At 45.5% G+C, this 21,732-nt stretch overlaps 1 protein-coding gene across 1 annotated transcript in view; it reads left to right on the top strand.

Moving 5' to 3' along the window:
* The first annotated feature begins 3,583 nt into the window (after positions 1 to 3,583).
* KCNQ1 (potassium voltage-gated channel subfamily Q member 1) overlaps positions 3,584 to 21,732 on the top strand; it is a 227,823-nt gene continuing 209,674 nt past the window's right edge. Inside the window, exons 1-2 of the mRNA XM_082270391.1 lie at positions 3,584 to 3,627; positions 9,096 to 9,265. The gene's annotated coding sequence lies outside the window, so the exon portion shown is untranslated. The remainder of the gene's footprint in view (positions 3,628 to 9,095; positions 9,266 to 21,732) is intronic.

Raw genomic sequence — 21,732 nt, 5'->3', positions numbered from 1 at the left:
AGGTAGGTGCTAGGAAAACGCATTAAGTGGCTCTTTATGCTTATCAGGAGAGCCTGATCTGTTAGTTTGGTCTGTCACATGTTTCCAGGTGTGATTTATTGGGTCTAAAGGAGTCTCCCCACTGTATCCAATAAGGGAGCTTGTTGGACAGTGGAGGAAACCTAACCAGTAGCACACCAGGGTTTATGGCTGTCTCAGAGGGCAGGCATTCTCGCAATGCATCCTGGGATTGGTTATAAATCCGGAGGGAGCATGTGACAGGGCGTCTTTTGGCGGGAGCAGAGTCCCAGGAGGAGGTGGACTGCTGTCTCTCCTCCTGCAGGTGTGAGGAAGGTGGTTCAGGCGGTCGGCCTAGTGAACCAGGTGTGAGGAGCTGAGCTGCAGAGGATCCAGAGAGCTGACCAGTGGAGCTGTTGGCAGAATCTTTTGGGAAAAACAGTATCATGAGTACCAAGGGGTCTGCCTAAGGGTCTGCTGAAGAGAGGGGACCACTCCAGAGAGGTCAGGGGATCAAGGAGCTAGCTCAAACAGGAAGGTAACAGTAAAGGGGGTGCCGTGTAGTTAATTAAAACAAAGGTGACCAGCGCTATGGATTAATAAGGTGAATGCAGAAACAGACGGTGTAAGCTGCCAACAACCAAACCCAACAAGTTGGGTTGGAAATAAAATAGTGCAAGTGGGGTTGTGAACGGCGCTACCATTTTTCAAGAGATAGCAATATTATATTTGCTTAGCGTGAATGGTGATACCACTTAATGTGTGCCGTGAATAAATAAATTTTAAAGTGCAATCTTATAAAATGCTGTATAAAAATATTGTGTAAAAATCAATAAAAATAGATTATATAAATGCCTTGTATCTTAAATTATTAGTGATAAAGTGCATAAGTGCTAGTGCAAAGAAAGGAGAGACACAAGGCTGAAATAAATTAGTGAATTTTATTTATAAAAAGACCAGGTGAAGCATATATCTATCCTCACTATGAACCAGAGGTGATGGTGTTTAGTGAAGAAAAAAGAAGTAAATGCTGCTGTGAGCAAAAGAAAAAAACGTATAACTGAAATTAATAAGTGTAAGATGAATAGGATAAATAAATTAATGTGATGAATTCGGGTTGCAACAACCTGCGTGACCGCTAGGTGTCGCACCCTGCTATATGACCTGATATCAGTTGCAGGAGGGTACCGTGTATGGGTTCCGCTGTCCCCTCTGACTTCCTGGTGGGTCTGCGTGTTCCTCAGAAAGAAGAAAGGAGACCCCTAGGTATCATATCCAAACAACATGATAAAAAAATGTAGAGACTCACAGGGAGATTCGAGGCTGTCCGCGATCAGTGTTGTGTGGCCGGGAAGCTTCCGCGTTCCACGGCTCTGGCTCCGGGTGCCGGAAATGACGTTAGACGTCGCTGACTCCGCCCTACCGGTTTCGTCACAAGACGTCTACTAGGAGCGGCCGTGTAGTTGACCCTGAAGACGAAGAACAAAAGGGGGTGCCAGGAAAGACCCTGAAGTTGTTCTGCAATACAGTATAGATTACCTCAGGATACAGTTTACCTCAGAGAGGTCAAGCAATTTCACTTCACAGCCAAGGGCATAGTGAAGCAGCAGCCGAGCCGTGACTAGCTCTACTCAGCATTACTCAGCATCTTTCAAGTCATCCCAGCCATTGTGCATAGTGTATAAAGTTGGAGTATCCCACTCATTCCCTTCTCCCATCCAAGTTCTAAATAAAAACACAAAAAAAAACAAAAACTACTGGACTGTTTCCTGACTGAGCAAAAATCACTCTGAAAATGTTGAACTGCCTTATTGTTGCTAATGGTAACCCCAGGGAACCCATATTCAGCAGCTCCCAAGGGAGTAGTGCTACGTATAAACAAAAATGTTTTGCCTTTCATTTCTATTTCAAACTGAATGGGTTGTTTTACAAGGTGATGGCTTACAATCACTTTAACCGCTTGCCGACCGCCGCACGACTATTTACTGCGGCAGTCAGCCCCTCACAGGCAAAGCGACGTAGTACTACGTCGCTAGCCTGTGAGGTTCTCAGGAGCGAGCGCGCGCCACCGGAGGCGCGCTCCCGCGCGGTCACGGACCCCCCCCCCCCCGCGCGTGTGACCGGTGGACCCGATCGTCCGCCGGTCACTCGTGATCATCGGTGGAGAGGGAGAAAGGCAGGCGGCTGATGTAAACAAGCCGCCTGTCATTCTCCCCTGTGTAGGAATGGTGATCATACGGTTCTACTATGTAGGACCGTTGATCACTGTTCCTACACCTCAAGCCACAGCCACTCAAAGTTATAATCACGCCCCTAGGGACACACATAACCCCTCCCTCTCAAAAAAAAGTTAACCCTTTCACTGCCAGTGTCATTTTACAGTAACAGTGCATATTTATAGCACTGATTACTGTAGTAATGTCACTGGTAACCCCAAAAGTGTCAAAAATGTCAGTCAAGGGTCCGATCTGTCCGCCGCAATGTTTAAAAAAAAAAAAAACAACAAAAATGACAAAAATCTTTCCCTTTGTTAGTAAACGCGATAACTTTTGCGCAAACCAATCAAAATACGCTATTTGCGATTTTTTTTTACCAAACATATGTAGCATAAAACAAATTGGCCGAAAATGTTAAAAGATTTTGATTTTTACATTTTTTTGGGGGGGAATTTCATATAAAAAAAATTTGAAAAATATTGTTATTTTTGCAAAATTGACGCTCTTTTTTTGTTTATAGCGCATGATAAAAAAATCGCACAGGTGAGCAAATACCACCAAAAGAAAGCTCTGTTTGTGGGAAAAAAAGGACGTCAAATTCGTTTAGGTACAGCGTCGCACGACCGCGCAATTGTCCGGTAAAGTCACGCAGTGCCGAATCGCAAAATAGGCCCTGGTCAGGAAGGGGGTAAAATCTTCCGGGGCTTAAGTGGTTAACTGTTTATGTTTTAAATATGCCATTTGGAAAGAAGGTATATCCAGTCCTTATCTACATGTATGCCAAGTTTTGTATAGGAAACTTGCCCCAGTTAGAATACATACTGTATACACCTCATGTGTTTTAATGTGTGTGATGCAAATAAAGTGCACTAAGAATGTACCGCATTTGTAGAAGCAGAGGTGTGACAGCGACTTACAGAGACTATTACCTGTATACAGTATGTATATTCATTCTTTGCTTTAGTTGGCAAGGAGTGTTTCCTGTAACATTAGGCACACCTATCACCCTCCATGTACACAGCTGTAGACCAAGTCCTGCCTCTTTCAGGAATACAGCTTGTGACATCATATAACATTGTTCATCATGCCTGCCTGTGACCGTACACAAGACAGGTCTGGGCAGTGCCGTGACATAGATGGAATTCAAATCCAGCCAAGTGCACAGGAGCAGGCTTAATTACAGGATCTGAATACCAGCAGGTGTCAGACAAAAGGCATTATCACGCAGACAGGCTGTTGGATCCGAAACAAGACACAGACCGCAAAAGAGGAAATGGTAAAAGTGAAGAACAAAATGTGCAGATTCAGAACTCACCTCACCCGACAGTACTGAAGAGTCTGGCTTCTTGGAACAATACCAAATCTAAATGATAGCTGGAAGATTGAATTGTTCTTCCAATGCAAGGTTGATATGGTAAGACCTGATGCATACAGGTGGATTGAGTTTTTCAATGCAGACTATTGCTTGCTAGGATGCAGGTGGCCATTATTGATTAGCCTCCTTGGTTGCTAGGATGCAGGCGGCTCTCGCTTCCTAGAGTCTTTGGTTGCTAGGATGCAGATGGCCATTATTGCTTAGCCTCCTTGGTTGCTAGGATACCGGCGACTCAAGCTGTCTAGAGCCTTTGGTTGCTAGGATGTAGGTGGCCATTATTGCTTAACATCCTTGGTTGCTTGGATGCATGTGGCTCCCGCTTCCTATAGTCTTTAATTGCTAGAATACAGCTGGCCATTATTGCCTAGCCTCCTTGGTTGCTAGGATGCAGGCGTCTCTCGCTGCCTAGAGTCTTTGGTTGCTAGGATGCAGACGACACTTACTTCCTTGCATTCTCTGTTGCTAGTACACAGTCGGCTCTTGTACTCCAGTAGAGTACATTTGCTCCATATGCATGCACACACTAATATTTACATGTGTACAGCGTATATGGACCTTAGAGACTGATTTTCATTTTTTTTTTATGCAGTTGAATGCAGCTCCAAGTTACAGGGCAGTGTGGGGACCAGTGACCACAATACAGTAATCAGTGCTAACAAAGATGTACTATCACTGTATAAATTACACTAGCAGGGAAGGGGTTAGCACCAGAGGCAATCAAAAATCAAGGATTAAATGTGTTTCCTAAAAGTGCTTTCCAACTGTGGGGGAGGTGCTTTGACTAAAGGAAAACAGAGATCCGTTTCCTGCTTAGCAGAAACATGAGATCTCCATTTTCCTCTCTGGCAGAACAACGGTCTGCCTTGTTTACATAGGCAGACCGCTGTTCTGCCTCTCTACGAACAATCACCGGGTTTTTGGCGGACATCGTGTCTGCCAGACCCGCTAATTGGCTCCCGCTGTGTCCAATCACAGCAGTAGCGGGGCTTCGGCAGCACGCACGCACGCCCCAGATCCAAAGAAGATGATGTACAGGTATATGAATATGCGCTTAAGGGCCGCCCTGCCGCAGTATATGTATGTGGGGTGGGCCTTAAGTGGTTAAGCCTTCTGTGTGTAGCAGCCGCCCTCATCACCCCTAATACTTACCTGAGCCCCATCTCTATCCAGGAATGTCCATGAGTCCCTCCGCCATCCTGGTCTCTCCCTCCTCATTGGCTGAGACACAGCAGGGGTGCCATTGGCTCCCACAGCTGTCAATCAAAGTATGTTAGCCAATCAGGAGAGAGAGGGGGTGGGCCGGATGGCAGCTCTGTGTCTGAATGGACACACAAAGCTACAGCATGGCTTTGGTGTCCCCATAGCAAGCTACTTGTTGTGGGGGCACTTGAGGGAGGAGGGAGGGGCCAGGAGCAGCAACGAGGGACCCGCGAGGAGGAGGATCCGGGCTGCTCTGTGCAAAACCAACTGCACAGAGGAGGTATGTATAATATGTTTGTTATTTAAAAAAATAAATAACGAGACTTTACAGTCACTTTAAAAAATGGCCAATAAAATGGAGTAAAATAGCGCTTGCGGTAAATCACTTTTGAAGGTGCAATTCACTAAGAATTTTGCATTAAATAAGGAATGCAGTAGTTGTCTGATTGAACTGTAATTACTGCATCTTTTCATGCATTCATTTATCGCATTGAGCTGGATGCTATGGGGCAGGCTGGGAAGCTGACCGATGTGTCCTTAACAATGGATGACTCATCAGCTGTCAGCGGGTTCCCCCCTGAGAGTTGAATGTAAAAAAAAAAACATGCCGGTAATTAAAAATTATGAAATAAAACAGCGAGGGGTCCTCCCCAATACATACCAGGCCCTTCGGGTCCAGTATGAGTTTTAAGGGGAACCCCACGCCAAAATTTAAAAAATATGCTGTGGGGTCCCTCCCAAAATCCATACCAGACCCTTATCTGAGCATGCAGCCTGGCAGGTCAGGAGGGGGGGGGGGGGGACAAGCGTGCCCCCCTCTCCTAAACCATACCAGGCCACATACCCTTAACATGGGGGCCACCCACCCCAAAGCACCTTGTCCCCATTTTGATGGGCCCCTTCCCCACAGCCCTGAGCTGTGGGAGTCTGTTAGCAGGAGCTTATTGGAATCCAGAAGCCCCCAGATCCCAGCCCCCCATGTGAATGAGTATGATACATAGTACCCATACCCATTACCAAAAAAGTGTAAAAGTGAATAAAACAGTACAAACTTTTTTGACAATTCCTTTATTAAAAAAATTTAAAAAATTGTCCCCGATGTAGATCCATCATGAATCATGACACCGCCGGACCCGGAAAAAAAAGTCTCTGCTCACCAGAATCGCTCCTGCGGTTTGCCTGCCCCGCAGTGTGACATTTATGCAATAGCTATGGGGTGGGGCCACCCATCGACGTCACCTGGTGGCACCGCCCCCTTGTGATGTCACCGACTGGTGCAAAAAACACCCTCCAGGGGTGTTTCATTTTTGGAGATCACACCCCTGGAGAGTGATTATTGTTCCTTTTATTGCTATACATTTGTACACACTTTGGATTATTCTATTTTTGCTGCATGTTTCATTTGGTGGGGTTACATCTCTGGAGGGTTTTTACTTTTTTTGTATATTTATTATTAATATATGCACTGATTTTTGTGTTTACATGAACCATTTGCCACTGATTACCTATCCATACCTTTATTGTGTTCACCGATTGATGTTTTTCAGGGTGTTTTTTGCTAGGTTATTATGGTTTTTCACTTTCTGCTATATAACATTCCCCCCAAAAAATGTAAAAATCTATTTTTTTTCATCCTGTTAGGCCAATTTGTATTCTGCTACATATTTTTGGTAAATAAAATCCCAATAAACGTATTTTGATTTGGTTTGTGCAAAAGTTATCACGTCTACAACCTAGGGGAAAGATTTATGTCATTTTTATTTATTTATATTTTTCTACTAGTAATGGCGGCGATCAGTGATTTTTAGCGGGACTGCGACATTGCGGCAGACAGATTGGACCCCTAACTGACATTTTTGACACTTTTGGGGTTACCAGTGACATTACTACAGTAATCAGTGCTAAAAATATGCACTGTTAGTGTAATAATGACACTGGCAGGGAAGGGGTTGCTTTAGGGGCGATCAAAGGGTTAGATGTATGCCTAGGGTGTGTTTTCTAACTGTGAGGGGGATGGGCTTATGGAATCAACACAGAGAACTGTGATCCTAAATAAGAGGAACACAGGCGCTCTGTGATCCTTTCAGAGAGAACAACAGTCTGCTGTGTTTACAACAGCAGACCGTCGTCCTCTCTCCATTAAGCTCACTGATTTCTAGTTTTCCCCAGGGGTTATCACCCCTGCAGGATGTTTATTACTCAGTTCCTATTATTTATTGTAATCAGCAGCGCAGTACCAATTCATTTGTCATTTGAAAATGATCATTTTTGAGCAATAATTGAACTGTGTAAGTCCACTTTTAGCCTAGATTCACGCTTTTATGCAGTGCCGGAAATGGAGTGTTTCCCAATGGCACTGTGCTTAAAGCGGAGTTCCACCCCCCCCCCCCCCAAAAAAAAAAAAAAAAGGAAAGTCAGCAGCTACACACACTGTAGCTGCTGACTTTTAATATTAGGACACTTACCTGTCCTGGAGTCCAGCGATGTCGGCACTGCAGCCGATGTTTCCATCAGCTGTCGGGTGCTGTCCCCGCCATTGCCGGTCAGGGAACCCGGCAGTGAAGCCTTGTGGCTTCACAGGCGGGCTCCTACTGCGCATGCTCGAAGCGCGCTGCCCATTCAGATTGGCTCAGCGGCGGGGGAAGGAGGAGGGGGCCAAACTTCAGAGGGACGGCGGCACCCTGCACCGGAGGAGGGGAGAAAGCAAATGAGCGGAAGTTCCACTTTTGGGTGGAACTCCGCTTTAAGATCTGCTGCCAAAGCCTTGCGGCTTCACAGACAGGCCCCTACTGCGCATGCGCGAAGCGCGCTCCCCATTCGGATTGGCTCAGCGGCGGGGGAAGGAGGAGGGGGCCAAACTACAGAGGGACGGCGGTGCCATCTCCCGGAAGTAGGGAAGGGTACCTGTCAAAAATAGGTACCCGTTCCCCCCTCTCCCCTGAAAGGTGACAAATGTGGCACCGGAGGAGGGGAGGAAGCAAATTAGGGGAAGTTCCACTTTTGGGTGGAACTCCGCTTTAAGATCTGCTGTCAAAGCCTTGCGGCTTCACAGGCGGGCCCCTACTGCGTATGCGCGAAGCGCACTGCCCATTCGGATTGGCTCGGCGGCAGGGTAAGGATGAGGGGGCCAAACATCAGAGGGACGGTGGCGCCGTCTCCCGGAAGTGGGGAAGGGCACCTGTCAAAAAATAAGTACCCGTTCCCCCCTCCCCCCTGAAAGGTGCCAAATGTGGCACCGGAGAGGGGGAGGAGACAAATGAGCGGAAGTTCCACTTTTGGGTGGAACTTCGCTTTAAGATCTGCTGTCAAAGCACTGCAGCTTCACAGGCGGGCCCCTACTGCGTATGCGCGAAGCGCACTGCCCATTCGGATTGGCTCGGCGGCGGGGGAAGGAGGAGGGGGCCAAACTTCAGAGGGACGGCGGCGCCGTCTCCCGGAAGTAGGGAAGGGTACCTGTCAAAAATAGGTACCCGTTCCCCCCTGAAAGGTGCCAAATGTGGCACCGTAGGGGGGAGGAAGCAAATGAGTGGACATTCCACTTTTGGGTGGAAATCCACTTTAAGATCTGCTGCCAAACGCATCTCAGTGTGGTGTGCCTGCACGGATCACTTGGTACAAAGCGACCACGAGATGAGATTCGGTTGCAGCGCTGCACCAAAAAAGGTGCCTGTACTTATTTGGCGCAATTCGAGCCCATTCAAAATGTATCGCACTGCGCTGAATTGCATGTGAATTGCACAAGAATGTGGCGTGAGTTTTATGCACCTTTCACACTTATGCGACCTAAAAGCCGTGCAATTTTACTGTTTTTTTCTTTTTTGCCGCAATTTTGACTGGACTTGAAGCAACCTCAAAACGCATCAAAGTTGGACCAAAGTAGTGCAGGGAGTGCAAGTCGTTGCAACTTGAAGACGCACAGATGTGAATGATACTCAATGGAAATCATGGATTTCGACTTTGCAGTCCCAAATCGCAGTACAAGTCGCACAAGTGTGAAAGGGGCCGTAGTTTGTGAACTGGTGCTGAATAGTTATGAGCCACAAAGCCACTAGAAGGACTGGTGCACATTCATCTCCGGTGAAGAATGGGAAGTCCCTGCATGTCATCACAAGCCTGGTCCCTCCAGATCCTGTCCCTGAGCATTGCAGCTATTATGGGGTTAACAAAAGAGGGAGCAGAATCCCTCCAGGAGGCTTTTAGGAAGAAGTCTCAGGTTACAATCATTCAATGGCTGCCAGCAGTGTGATCTCTGCCTTCTATACTTTGCTCTCAATCCCCACTTTAAGGAAGATGTTTTTTTTTTGTAGGAGATGATGTAAAAATTTCAGCAGTGAGACCAATGAGGAAGTGAAGTTCTGAAAGTTTACATGTTACAGGCGTGTGATCCAAGAGGAAACCTGAGCCCTTCCTAGATCTCTTCCTCCCTCCTCTGCCTGGGATCTTCAAGCCAGCCTGGGGGACCATGCGGAGGAAATAGGTAAGATCTCTGGCCTTGTCCTGGGAGGATTGGGGGGAGAAATCTTCTCCTTGTACACATTGTGTATGGGAAGATCTATCTGCACTTATTCCTTGCTGCTGGAACCTCATCTTTGTGTGCTGGGACTGAGATGAGTCCCAAATGCCATCCTGTTTTCTTAGAATATTTCTTCTTGTATTGAGTTTGTGCTTTCCTACTTCCAGAGATCTAAGCTGGTCACACCCCATACAATCTGATTGCACAATTTTTATATTGTCTCCTTCGGATTTCCCACAACTATAATATAGAGATGAACCTAAACAGGACATTTCATTTGTAGCCAATCAATCCTTGTATTACATAGTGGATGGCAGAGCAAAAGAAGACTGTACAGCGTATGGTCATCGCAAGCCATGGAGATTAGGTTTACAGGGAATGCTGAGACTTGTAGTTCCTGGCAGCTACAGACTATGTAGAGCCAAAAAGCCTTTTAGTCCTGGTTCACACTGGTGCGATGTGGGAAACCCTGCGATTCAGTGCACAGTGGCTGGGGGGGGGTGTCAGTGTAAAGTTAACGACACCCCCCCCCCCCAAAATTGGATCGCAGTGTGAACTGGTGAGATGTGGGAAACCCTGCGATTCAGTGCCAGTATCGCATTGGAATCGCACAGTGGCTGGGGGTGTCGATGTAAAGTTAACGACACCCCCCAGATATTGGATCGCAGTGTGAGATGTGGGAAACCCTGCGATTTAGTGCCAGCATCACATTGGGATCGCACAGTGGCTAGGGGGGGGGGGGGGTGCCAATGTAAAGTTAACGACACCCCCCTCCCGGATTGGATCGCAGTGTGAACTGTGAAATGGTACAGAAATCGGATCGCATAGGTGTGAACACTCATGTGATACAATTCCAGTGCAAACCAAAAAAAGGGTCCTGCGCTATTTTGGTGTGAATGCGATGCAATTTCTGCCATACAGTTTGTATAGCTGAAATCCCATCGCACAGACATGGCATGTGATCTGTACAGCAATGTGGTGCGATGTCTGGAATCGCACCAGTGTAGTGTAATCCTGTGCATGCTGTGTGTCTGCGTATGTCTGTAGTGTGTGCGTGTGTGTATACATGTGTTGCTGCACCCCAGTCATTTTTATTGTAGAATCGATGCATCCGAAGCATCCTCTGAGCCGTGGTTCACACTATTGTGAACACAGCCATCACACCGCCTTGCTGTGCAGATCACATGCGATGTCTGTGCGGTGCGAATTGAACTCGCATCCCATTCGCACGAAAATGCTGCAGGAACTTTATTAATTTTTTTTTTTTATTTCTCCGAGCGCCTTGGGGGTTCGCACATCCATGTGATCAGATTCCTGCCAGAATTCACAGTTGGCACTGCGATCTGATCTGGGGGTGTTTCTACCTTTGTATTGACATGCGCAGCGGTTTGCAGAGGACAGTGTGAACTGCCTGTGGGGGAGATGCGATGCAGGAACACACACTAGAAGCGCGTTGGTTCCCGCATTGCATAGGTGTGAACCCAGGCTGAACACCACTGAAGACTAGAGTCATTTAATGCCGGGAGTTTGCATGTTCTCCCTGTGCCTGCATAGGTTTCCTTTGGGTACTCCAGTTTCCTCGCACACTCCAAAAACATGCTGGTAGGTTAATTGGCTCCTGTCTAAACTGGCCCTAGTATGTATGACTGTGTGTAAGGGACCTCAGATTGTAAGCTCCTTGAGGGCAGGGATTGATGTGAATGTAAAATAAAAAAAATAAAAAAGTGTTGTGTATGTATGTATGTATGTATATATATATACATACATACATACATACATACATACATACATACATACATACATACATACATAGTGTGTGTATGTGTATATATATATATATATATATTGTATACTACTCACAAAAGTGAGTACACCCCTCACATGTTTGCAAATATTTTATTATAATTTTTCATGTGACAACACTGAAGAAATGACACTTTGCTACAATGTAAAGTAGTGTGTGTACAGCCTGTATAACAGTGTCAATGTGCTGTCCCCTCAAAATAACTCAACATACAGCCATTAATGTTTAAACTGCTGGCAACAAAAGTGAGTACACCCCTAAGGCTGGCCATACACTATATACAATTTTCTTATTCAATTTCCTTTAGATTTACCATAAACTATGTAGTGCAAGGGCCTGCCTGATTGCATACAAATTGAAAGTGTTTAGGTTTGACCCTATATTACATGGTTTTGGTAAATCTAAAGGAAAGTTGAACAAGAAAATTGTATAGTGTATGGCCAGCCTAAGTGAAAATGTCCAAATTGGGCCCAAAGTGTCAATATTTTGTGTGGCCACCATTATTTTCCTGCACTGCCTTAACCCTCTTGGGCATGGAGTTCACCAGAGCTTCACAGGTTGCCACTGGAGTCCTCTTCCACTCCTCCATGATGACATAACGGAGCTGGTGGATGTTAGAGACCTTGCGCTCCTCTAACTTCCATTTGAGGATGCTCCACAGATGCTTAATAGGGTTTAGGTCTGGAGACATGCTTGGCCAGTCCATCACCTTTACCCTCAGCTTCTTTAGCAAGGCAGTGGTCATCTTGGAGGTGTGTTTGGGGTCGTTATCATGTTGGAATACTTCCCTGCGGCCCAGTCTCCGAAGGGAGGGGATCATGCTCTGCTTCAGTATGTCACAGTACATGTTGGCATTCATGGGTCCCTCAATGAACTGTAGCTCCGCAGTGTCTGCAGCAGTCATGCAGCCCCAGACCATGACACTCCCACCACCATGCTTGACTGTAGGCAAGACACACTTGTCTTTGTACTCCTCACCTGGTTACCACTGCACACGCACTTGACACCATCTGAACCAAATAAGCTTTTTGTTGTCCTTTTCAGACCACAGGAGATGGTTCCAGTAATCCATGTCCTTAGTCTGCTTGTCTTCAGCAAACCTGTTTTCGGGCTTTCTTGTGCATCATCTTTAGAAGAGGCTTCCTTCTGGGATGAAACCCATGCAGACCAATTTGATGCAGTGTGCGATGTATGATCTCAGCACTGACAGGCTGACCCCTCACCCCTTCAACCTCTGCAGCAATACTGGCAGCACTCATATGTCTTTTCCCCAAAGACAACCTCTGGATATGACACTGAGCATGTGCACTCCACTTCTTTGGTCGACCATGGTGAGGCCTGTTCTGAGTGGAACCTGTCCTGTTAAACCACTGTATGGTCTTGGCCACTGTGCTGCAGCTCAGTTTCAGGGTCTTGGCAATCTTTTTAGAGCCTAGGCCATCTTTATGTAGAGCAACAATTCTTTTTTTCAGATCCTCAGAGAGTTCTTTGCCATGAGGTGCCATGTTGAACTTCCAGTGACTAGTATGAGAGAGTGAGAGCGATAACACCAAATTTAACACACCTGCTCCCCATTCACACTAAAGACCTTGTAACACTGAGTCACATGACACCGGGGAGGGAAAATGGCTAATTGGGCCCAATTTGGACATTTTCACTTAGGGGTGTACTCACTTTTGTTGCCTGCGGTTTAGACATTAATGGCTGTGTGTTGAGTTATTTTTAGGGGACAGCAAATAAAGGCCCCATTCACATAGGGGCGATCCAACTTGGGGGGGCGACCTCGGAGCGGCCGCCACGGACTTCATAACATTGAAGTCTATGGCGGTCGCATCTGGGTCGCCCCAAAGAAGCTCCGGACCCTTTTTCTAAGTCGGAGCGACTTGTGTCGCTCCTATTAGAACGGGTCTGCAGCTTCCCTATGGAAGGCGACATACGGCGACCTGTGAGGCGACCAGGTCGCCTCACAGGTCGCCTTAGTGTGAACGGGGACTTACACTGTTATACAAGCTGTACACTCACTACTTTACATTGTAGCAAAGTGTCATTTCTTCAGTGTTGTTGTCACATGAAAAGGTATAATAAAATATATACAAAAATGTGAGGGGTGTACTCACTTTTGTGAGATACTGTGTGTGTGTATATATATATATATATATATATATATATATATATATATATATATATATATATATATATATATATATATATATATATATATATATATATATATATATATATATTGTGTGTGTACATGTAATAAAAAAAGACTACATATATGATGCTGTTCCAGGTATGCTTTGGATTTAACTACTTGCCAACCTGGCCAATTCTGACACTTCTTTTATATAAGTATAAATCTGCGTTTTTTTTTTGTTTTTTTTTTCTCTTGCTAGAAAATTACTTAGAACCCCCAAACTATAAATATACATACATATACATTTTTTTTTTTTTTTTTTTTTTTTGCAGAGAAAAAAATGGCGGTCGTTGCTATTTTTTTGCCACATGATATTTGCGCATCAATTTTTCAAACGCGTATATTTACAATATTTACCAATTTTTTTTTCTATAATGTGAAAAATGATGTTATGCTGAGTAAACGTGTTCTTAAAATGGCACGCTTGTGAAATGGCGTGAAACTACTATGCTTAAAAATCTCCATAGGCAACGCTTTAAAATAATTTTTGTACAGGTTACCAGTTTAGAGTTACAGAGGAAGTCTTGGGCTAGAATTATTTCTCTCGCCCTAACATTCGTGGCAATAGCTCACGTGTGTGGTTTGAACGCCATGTACTTGCGTGGGCGCAACCTACGTATGTGTTCACTTCTATGTTCGAGTGTAAGGGGATGGGGCCCTTTAAAAATGTTGGGTGTTTGTTTTATTTTTACACAGTCCCTAAAATGTTTTTTTTTTTTTATAACTTTTATTCATATTCCAAGGAATGTAAACATCCCTTGTAATAGGAATAGGGAATGACAGGTCCTCTTTACAGAGAGATTTGGGGTCTATAATTCCCCAGATTTCTCCTCTATGCATTTTGACCTCTCCGCTTAAACCCCAGGACGTCATATGACAGCCTACGGTGGGCAAGTGGATAAAGTGTTCCTAAACCCACAACAGTAAAAACAGTCTGTATATGCAGTAAAGCATGCTGGTTATACTCAATGTGGAACTTAATCTCCTGCATTGTTTAAAAATGCTGTTTGATCCTGTCTTCTCTGATTCCCCCCCCCCTTCTTTTTCTTTCCCAAATACATCTGCTGTGCTGATGAAACAGAGCCTTGGGAGGCACTCTGCACATACTCAGTTTGTTATGTATTTCTAGAGGTTTTTTTTTTTTTATTTTATTTTTTTCATGGTGCATGTGATTAGCAAAGGGCCAATCTGCACTGTCCAGACAGAGAGTCAGGAGTCATGCAGCCTCATAGGACAGTCAGAGGAGAATGAAAACTTCTCCTACAAGCTTCAAAGCAGAGTTCCACTCATATTTGCGTTTTATTAAACACACTCACCTGTCATCCAGCGATGTACTCACCCCAGCCATTTTCTGTGTCCTCCCTCAGTGGCTCCGCCATCTTTACTAGGGGCACCCGGCTGTGTCAGCTTGCGGCTTCTCATCCGGGTGCTCACTGCATATGCGCGAGTGGTGCTGCGCTCTGTGACTGGACCCGAAGTATGTCCCCCGAAGACTTCAGGAAGCAGAACTTCCACTTCCGATCACCTAAGGCGACCAGAACAGAAGTGGAAGTGGGTACCTGTCAAGAGCGGGTACCCTCTCTCCTCCCTCCCCCTCTCCTCCCTCTCCCTCTCCTCCCTCTCCCTCTCCTCCCTCTCCCTCTCCTCCCTCCCCCTCTCCTCCCTCCCCCTCTCCTCCCTCCCCCTCTCCTCCCTCCCCCTCTCCTCCCTCCCCCTCTCCTCCCTCTCCCTCTCCTCCCTCTCCCTCTCCTCCCTCTCCCTCTCCTCCCTCTCCCTCTCCTCCCTCTCCCTCTCCTCCCTCTCCCTCTCCTCCCTCTCCCTCTCCTCCCTCCCCCTCTCCTCCCTCTCCCTCTCCTCCCTCTCCTCCCTCTCCTCCCTCTCCTCCCTCTCCTCCCTCTCCTCCCTCTCCTCCCTCTCCTCCCTCTTCTCCCTCTCCTCCCTCTCCTCCCTCTTCTCCCTCTCCTCCCTCTCCTCCCTCTCCTCCCTCTCCTCCCTCTTCTCCCTCTTCTCCCTCTCCTCCCTCTTCTCCCTCTCCCTCTTCTCCCCCCCTCTCCTGGATGCGTTCTTGATGCTTTTCTGCGCGTTTTTGATCCGTTCCAGTGCATTATTAATGCAGTCCAGTGCATTTTTCACCCCCCTCCTCCTTATTTTAGGTTAAGGGAAAAAAATGCACTGGAGCGCACATCTTTTTTTTTTTTTTTTCTTAACCTAAAATGACGTGTGCTCCAGTGCATTTTTGGTGCGTTTCAGTGCATTTTTTTTTTTTGGAATTTACCACGTTCCAGTACAGTCCAGTGCAGAAAAATGCAGCATGTTCTACTACTTCTTTTTTTTTTTTTTTCTGGAACTGACCACACTGGTGTGAACGATGCTTTTGAAAACCATATAACCTACTTCATGCGTCTTTTTTAATGCAGGAAAAAAAGCACTGGACTGCATGTGGTGTGAACTGCCCCCTAATCTGTATGCATTTGTAACCTCTGCAGATGCCTCTGGTCTTACTGTGTACTTGCCCTGAACAGTTTCACTGTTTTTTTGCTGTACTTTAAAGTAAAGCTTTTTAGCCCAGTTGTACATGTAGACTTGCTGTACTTTTCAGCTGCAGTTTTCGTTATATTGTGCCTTTAGTGTTGAAAAAGCTCCGATCAAGATAGAGATATTCAGCACAGGTACCACCGACCCAATATTTGAATATAGAAAAGAGAACGGGGGGGGGGGGGGGGGGGGGTGTAAGTGGACTCTAAAGGTACCGTCATGGACAAATAGTATACATGAAATATTACTATATATATATATATATATATATATATATATATATATATTTTATGTATATGATATTGTGCATTGGGTGCCCCCCTGCTGCTCTGTAGCCAGCCAAAGTATAAATAGTGAAGCCTGCATCAGATTAACCTATGATAAAAACGCAGTGGTGGTTGTTTTTTTTTGCAGAAAGAAAAGACTACATTTTACAGATGTCTAAAATTTTCACAAACCCAGAAACAATCATGTAATATATTGTAGTTTAACCACTTAAGCCCCGGAAGATTTTACCCCCTTCCTGACCAGGGCCTATTTTGCTATTCGGCACTTCGTGATTTTAACGGACAATTGCGCGGTTGTGCGACGCTGTACCCAAACGAAATTGACGTTCTTTTTTTCCCACAAACAGAGCTTTCTTTTGGTGGTATTTGATCACCTGTGCCATTTTTTTTTTTTTTTTTTTTTTGATCATGTTCTATAAACAAAAAAAGAGCGTCAATTTGGCAAAAATAACAATATTTTTCACATTTTTTTTTAATATGAAATTCCCCCCCAAAAAAATGTAAAAATCAAAAATTTAACATTTTTGGCCAATTTGTTTTATGCTACATATGTTTGGTAAAAAAAATTGCAAAAAGCGTATTTTGATTGGTTTGCGCAAAAGTTATCGCGTTTACTAACAAAGGGAAAGATTTTTGTCATTTTTGTTGTTTTCTTTTTTAACGCGTAATGGCGGCGATCTGCAATTTTTTTTGCGGGACTGCGACATTGCGGCGGACAGATCGGACCCTTGACTGACATTTTTGACACTTTTGGGGCTACCAGTGACATTACTGCAGTAATCAGCGCTATACATATGCACTGTTACTGTAAAATTACACTGGCAGTGAAGGGGTTAACTTTTGAGAGGGGGGGATGGTGTCTGTCCCTAGGGGCGTGATTCAACTGTGATTGGCTGTGGCTTGAGGTGTAGGAACAGTGATCAACGGTCCTACATAGAACTGTATGATCACTGTTTCTACACAGGGGAGGATGACAGGCGGCTTGTTTACATCAGCCGTCTGACTTTCTCCCTCTGCACCGACGATCGCTGAGTGACCGGCGGACATCGGGTCCGCTGGTCACACGCGCGGGGAGGTCCGTGATCACGCGGGAGCGCACCTCCGGGGGGCGCGCGCTCGCTCCCTAGACCCTCACAGGCTAGCGACGTAGATCTACGTCACTCTGCCTGTAAGGGGCTGACTGCCGACGTAAATAGTCATGCGGCAGTCGGTAAGTGGTTAACAGGTAAGGTAGCTGCTTTTTAGATTGTTATATTTTATTATTTTATTTCTTTTTACCTGGTAATTTTGAGAATAACCCGCTCCCTGTCCCAGCGTGACAACGGCTCGTATACACTATAAGGAAGTCGGGCAAACATTTTCCTCCAAAGAAATTTGGTACGATTTTTGTATAGTGTGTACAGAACTTTCGACAGCCGATTCCGAATTTTCCAACTAAAATTCTGGAAGGGACAAACTCCAAGATTTTTCCCGTACGGGAAAAAACAAACGATTTTCATTTAATGTGTACCATTTTCGTACGATTTTTGTACAAGAAAAATCAGAAAAGAAAGACTGCGCATGATCAGAAACAATAAGCAACAAAAAAAGGCTTTGTCGTACAAGAATTTACGTATGAATTTTCGTTCATCAGTTCCGAATTGCTGTGAAACAACGAGTAAAATCGAACGATTTGCCCGATTTTTTTTTTTTTTTTTTTTTTTTTTTTTTTTTTTTTTTTTCTTTCCATATAGTGTTTACCCCACTATAGGGGTTATTTACACGTGGTGGGAGGTAAAAATAGGTGGTTGATTTGCATTGTTACAGTCCCCTAAAGGCATCCAGCTAGGGTTGTACATATGTCGCCATGCTTTGTTTCACATTTTACGCCATCATGTTTTTAGCGGGCTCTACCGCCCGTGAACAGGACCCCATTCGAGTTGGGGCTGAGCCACAACCTCCCTGTAAACAGTATGACGCAATGGTGTGATCTTTACAGGGTTAAACAGGCAGTGACAAGGTGACCTATAGCCTCCTCACCACCTGTTATGTCTCTGAAAATTGATCCATCATAGATTGCTTTTCAGAACAGTGTCCAGGTCTAGAACAGGTAGCAAATTCCTACATTCACAGAAACAAACCAGATGGAGGAATTCTCATTTCACCCCCCCCCCCCCACCAGGATATTGTATCTTATTTTGACAGTGCCTGTGCCTGCAGCCGCTGATCGACTGAGGTTTTCCAACATTCACGTTCATCAGAAGTTGATCTAGCAATCGACTTCTGTCGAACAGGAATGACTACACATGTATAGAAATGTGTCCAGTCCCTGGTGCTGTCTGAGATTATGAGAGAGCTACTGCTCTCATGCACACTGCTGGATCGGGCTCAGGTAAGTATAAGGGAAGGCTGGGGAATGGATAGCTGCACTCAGGTTTTTTTTTTTTTTTTTTACCATAATTCAAAGAATGCTTTAAAGCGGAGTTCCACCCAAAAGTGGAACTTGCGCTTTAAGTACTCCTGACGCCCTGACATGCCACATTTCGCATATCATTTTTTGGCAGGGTGGGGGGTACCTAGCTTTGACAGGTACCAAGCTCCCGCTCCCCCTCCTCCCTACAATCTTCTGGGACACATCCACAGGTCCCAGAAGACTGTCTGGCCATTCAGGACGCGTTTCGCACATGCGCAGTACCCAACTGGCTGTGAAGCCGCAAGCTGCCACAGCCGGGTGCCCACACTAGTGATGATGGCATCGCAGAGAGGGAGAGAAAGAGGCTTCAGGCGCCTGGATCCTGGGACAGGTAGGTGAGTGTGTGTTTATTAAAAGTCAGCAGATACACTTGCTGACTTTTTATAAATACAGAAACATCCAGAACTCCGCTTTAAGGTAAACATTCAGCCTTTAGAACCACTTTAAAGTGGAACTAAACCCTCCTATCCTTTTCTTTCAGTTAGGAAGCTGCCATCTTAGCCTCTGTTTGATCTAAAACTACCATGATGCTGCACATGTGATCAGGTATGACTCCAGTCATTTGGTTTGACTGTTTGGTTGACAGGACAAGCTAATGTGACAGTTTGCATTCCAGGCATGCTGGGAATGTAACTGTTTTTTTTTTTTTTTTAGAATCATTAAATCGAAGAGTTTATTTCTATTTTTAGCTTTTCCACGGAATACACTTGGAAAGCACATATAAAATAAAAAGTTACAGGCAATAACCGGTACATTTAGATTATTGATCGACCGATATCGTTTTTTTACCACCGATACCGAAATTTGGTCATCGGATATCGATATCGGCCGATATTTTCGGACATTAAAAAAAAAAAATGTATGTCTACAGGTACTGTGGTGGAGGGATCTGGGGGTCTAAAAGACCCCAAACCCCCAAACCCCCCCCCCCCTCTGCACTTAAAAGCATTCAAAACGCCAAGTTTGGCTGTTTTGAATGCTGTAAGTTTTTTTGTTTTTTTTTTTGTTTTTTTAATTCAGCGCCGCCAGTACTGGAAGTGATGTCATGACATCACTTCCGGGTACTCGGCGGTGCCGAATTCAAAGAAATGGAGACCCAGTCAGACGGCGGCGGTGAAGGTAGGATGCCCGGTGGGACAGGTGACCGGGCGAGCCCCTTCTCAGCCGCATCAGTTGTCGTCATTACAAGACAGCCGACCGTCGGCTATGGACACCGGTACCTCTAGCTGCAGGCATCACCCAGTACAAGCACTTTCCCGAAATATCACTAAATCAAAAGGCCGATTCTGATATATCGGGCAAAGTGCATATCGGCCCTCGATCTATCGGCTTTGCCGATAATCGGTCGATCACTAATATAGACCTCATATGATATAGTAGAGGTTCTGGACAGTTCTCTATGCTACAGCAAAGCTACCATCAATTAACTAGTGGTATCAAATTTTGAAAGATGACGTTTAGTGCAAACCAGAAAATATTCCAAAGAAATTGGAGAAAACTGGGGAGTGAAAGGGGTTCCCTAATTTGGTTGAGGGCTCCAACACCACCTGATCACGTCACCTTAAATGTCAGAACTTGGAGGGGTTCTGCCCCCCATGAAAAAATTAAGTCAGCAGCTACAAATACTGTAGCTGCTGACTTTTAAATAATTAGAACTTTCCTGTCCAGTGTTCCGGCGATGTCGGTACCCAAAGCCGATTTTTGCCTCTCGGGTGCTGCCGGTGCCATTCAGGGTAAGGGAATCCGGCAGTAAAGCCTTTAGGCTTCACAGCTTGTTCCCTGTTGTGCATGCGTGAAGCGAACAGGTACCCCCCCCCTGAAAGGTGCCACATGTGGCATCGGAGGGGGGGAGGAAGCATAGAGGTGGAAGTTACACTTTTGGGTGGAACTCCGCTTTAAAGGAGTTATAAAGTCAGGAACGTTTTTTTTATCTTATCCATTCTATGCATTAAGATAAAAAGCCTTCTATAAGCATCGCATGTTTACTGTGTGCATAGGCACATTAGAATTAATGGGCTGCATTTTAGCTAAAAAAAAAAAAAAAAAAAAAAAATACTGAGCTTTTTTCAAGCTGCAGTGTGCAAGAGGCCTTAAAATTATTTCTCTTTCCTATACATCTAACGTTTTGCAATAACTAACCGCGAACAATCTGCAGGTCTGCCTGCCCTCTGTCTGTGCTCCGGTGATTTATTGCATGTCTGTACAATGAGGTTAAAGAGGAAGACACTTTCCATGCTGCTTAATGTCTCTTTACATGCCTCAGGCCACAGGTAGTGGAAGGTTAATCTGGTCTTTGGTGAATGTAAATTATTTTTACGCAACCAGTAAAAGTCTTCAGCAGAAACTAATAATATACATTGTATATTTTGTGGCTAAGGGCCTGTTCACAGTAAAACAGTTTCGTTGTACAGCCGTTGAAGTTCTGGAAAAGGATGGAGCGTGGTGGATGTTTAAGCGCATCGCCCTTTTATACGTGGTGTTTTTTTTTTTTTATTGCAACCTCAAAGTAAAATTGTATTTCTGTGCACTGAAACCGTTAGTACATGGTGAGCTCCGATATGTTGTGGAACATTTCATACCGTATGCATTTTTCTGCACAGCGCTGCTCAGCACCCATGGGCTCCATATTGCGGTGTGAACAAGGTACACGGACAACAACGGTTTTCTGTGTGTCCTTGCATTGATTTAATGCAGGAAAACCCCAGTCGCCGCACCTAGTGTGGATGAGCCTTAAAGTGCACACAAAGGAGTGGGTAGCGCACAGCATGCTGGTGATTGGCCTACCAGACACTGTGATGGGGCAGGCAGTGGGTCACGTGTTCTCCCATGTTATGAACTGGGTTTTTGGTGCGCTGTATTCATGGCCGCTGATAAGGCAGTACAGCCAGCCAGCACTTTTGTACTGGGCCTGGGGCCCATCAGTTCAAAAGGGAGTTGCAGGCACCTGCTGAGTAGGTGGGCCACCTGTACTGTCTTATTGCAGACACTGATCCTCTTCTGCCTCCCCCCTGCAGCGCTGTCGGCCTCTCCTCCTCTTTCTCCCTCCCGCTACTCTGCAGGAGGATTGGTTCTAGTACATGTGCCACTTTCATCTGCTGTCCAGGCCCCCGTGTGCCCATTTCCCCTCGCAGCGCTGCCGGCTTCCCTCCTCTCCTC

Source organism: Pelophylax lessonae, assembly GCF_965119305.1.
Source record: "Pelophylax lessonae genome assembly, chromosome: 10".
Taxonomy (NCBI): domain Eukaryota; kingdom Metazoa; phylum Chordata; class Amphibia; order Anura; family Ranidae; genus Pelophylax; species Pelophylax lessonae.
This window is presented reverse-complemented; position numbering and strand designations above follow the sequence as displayed.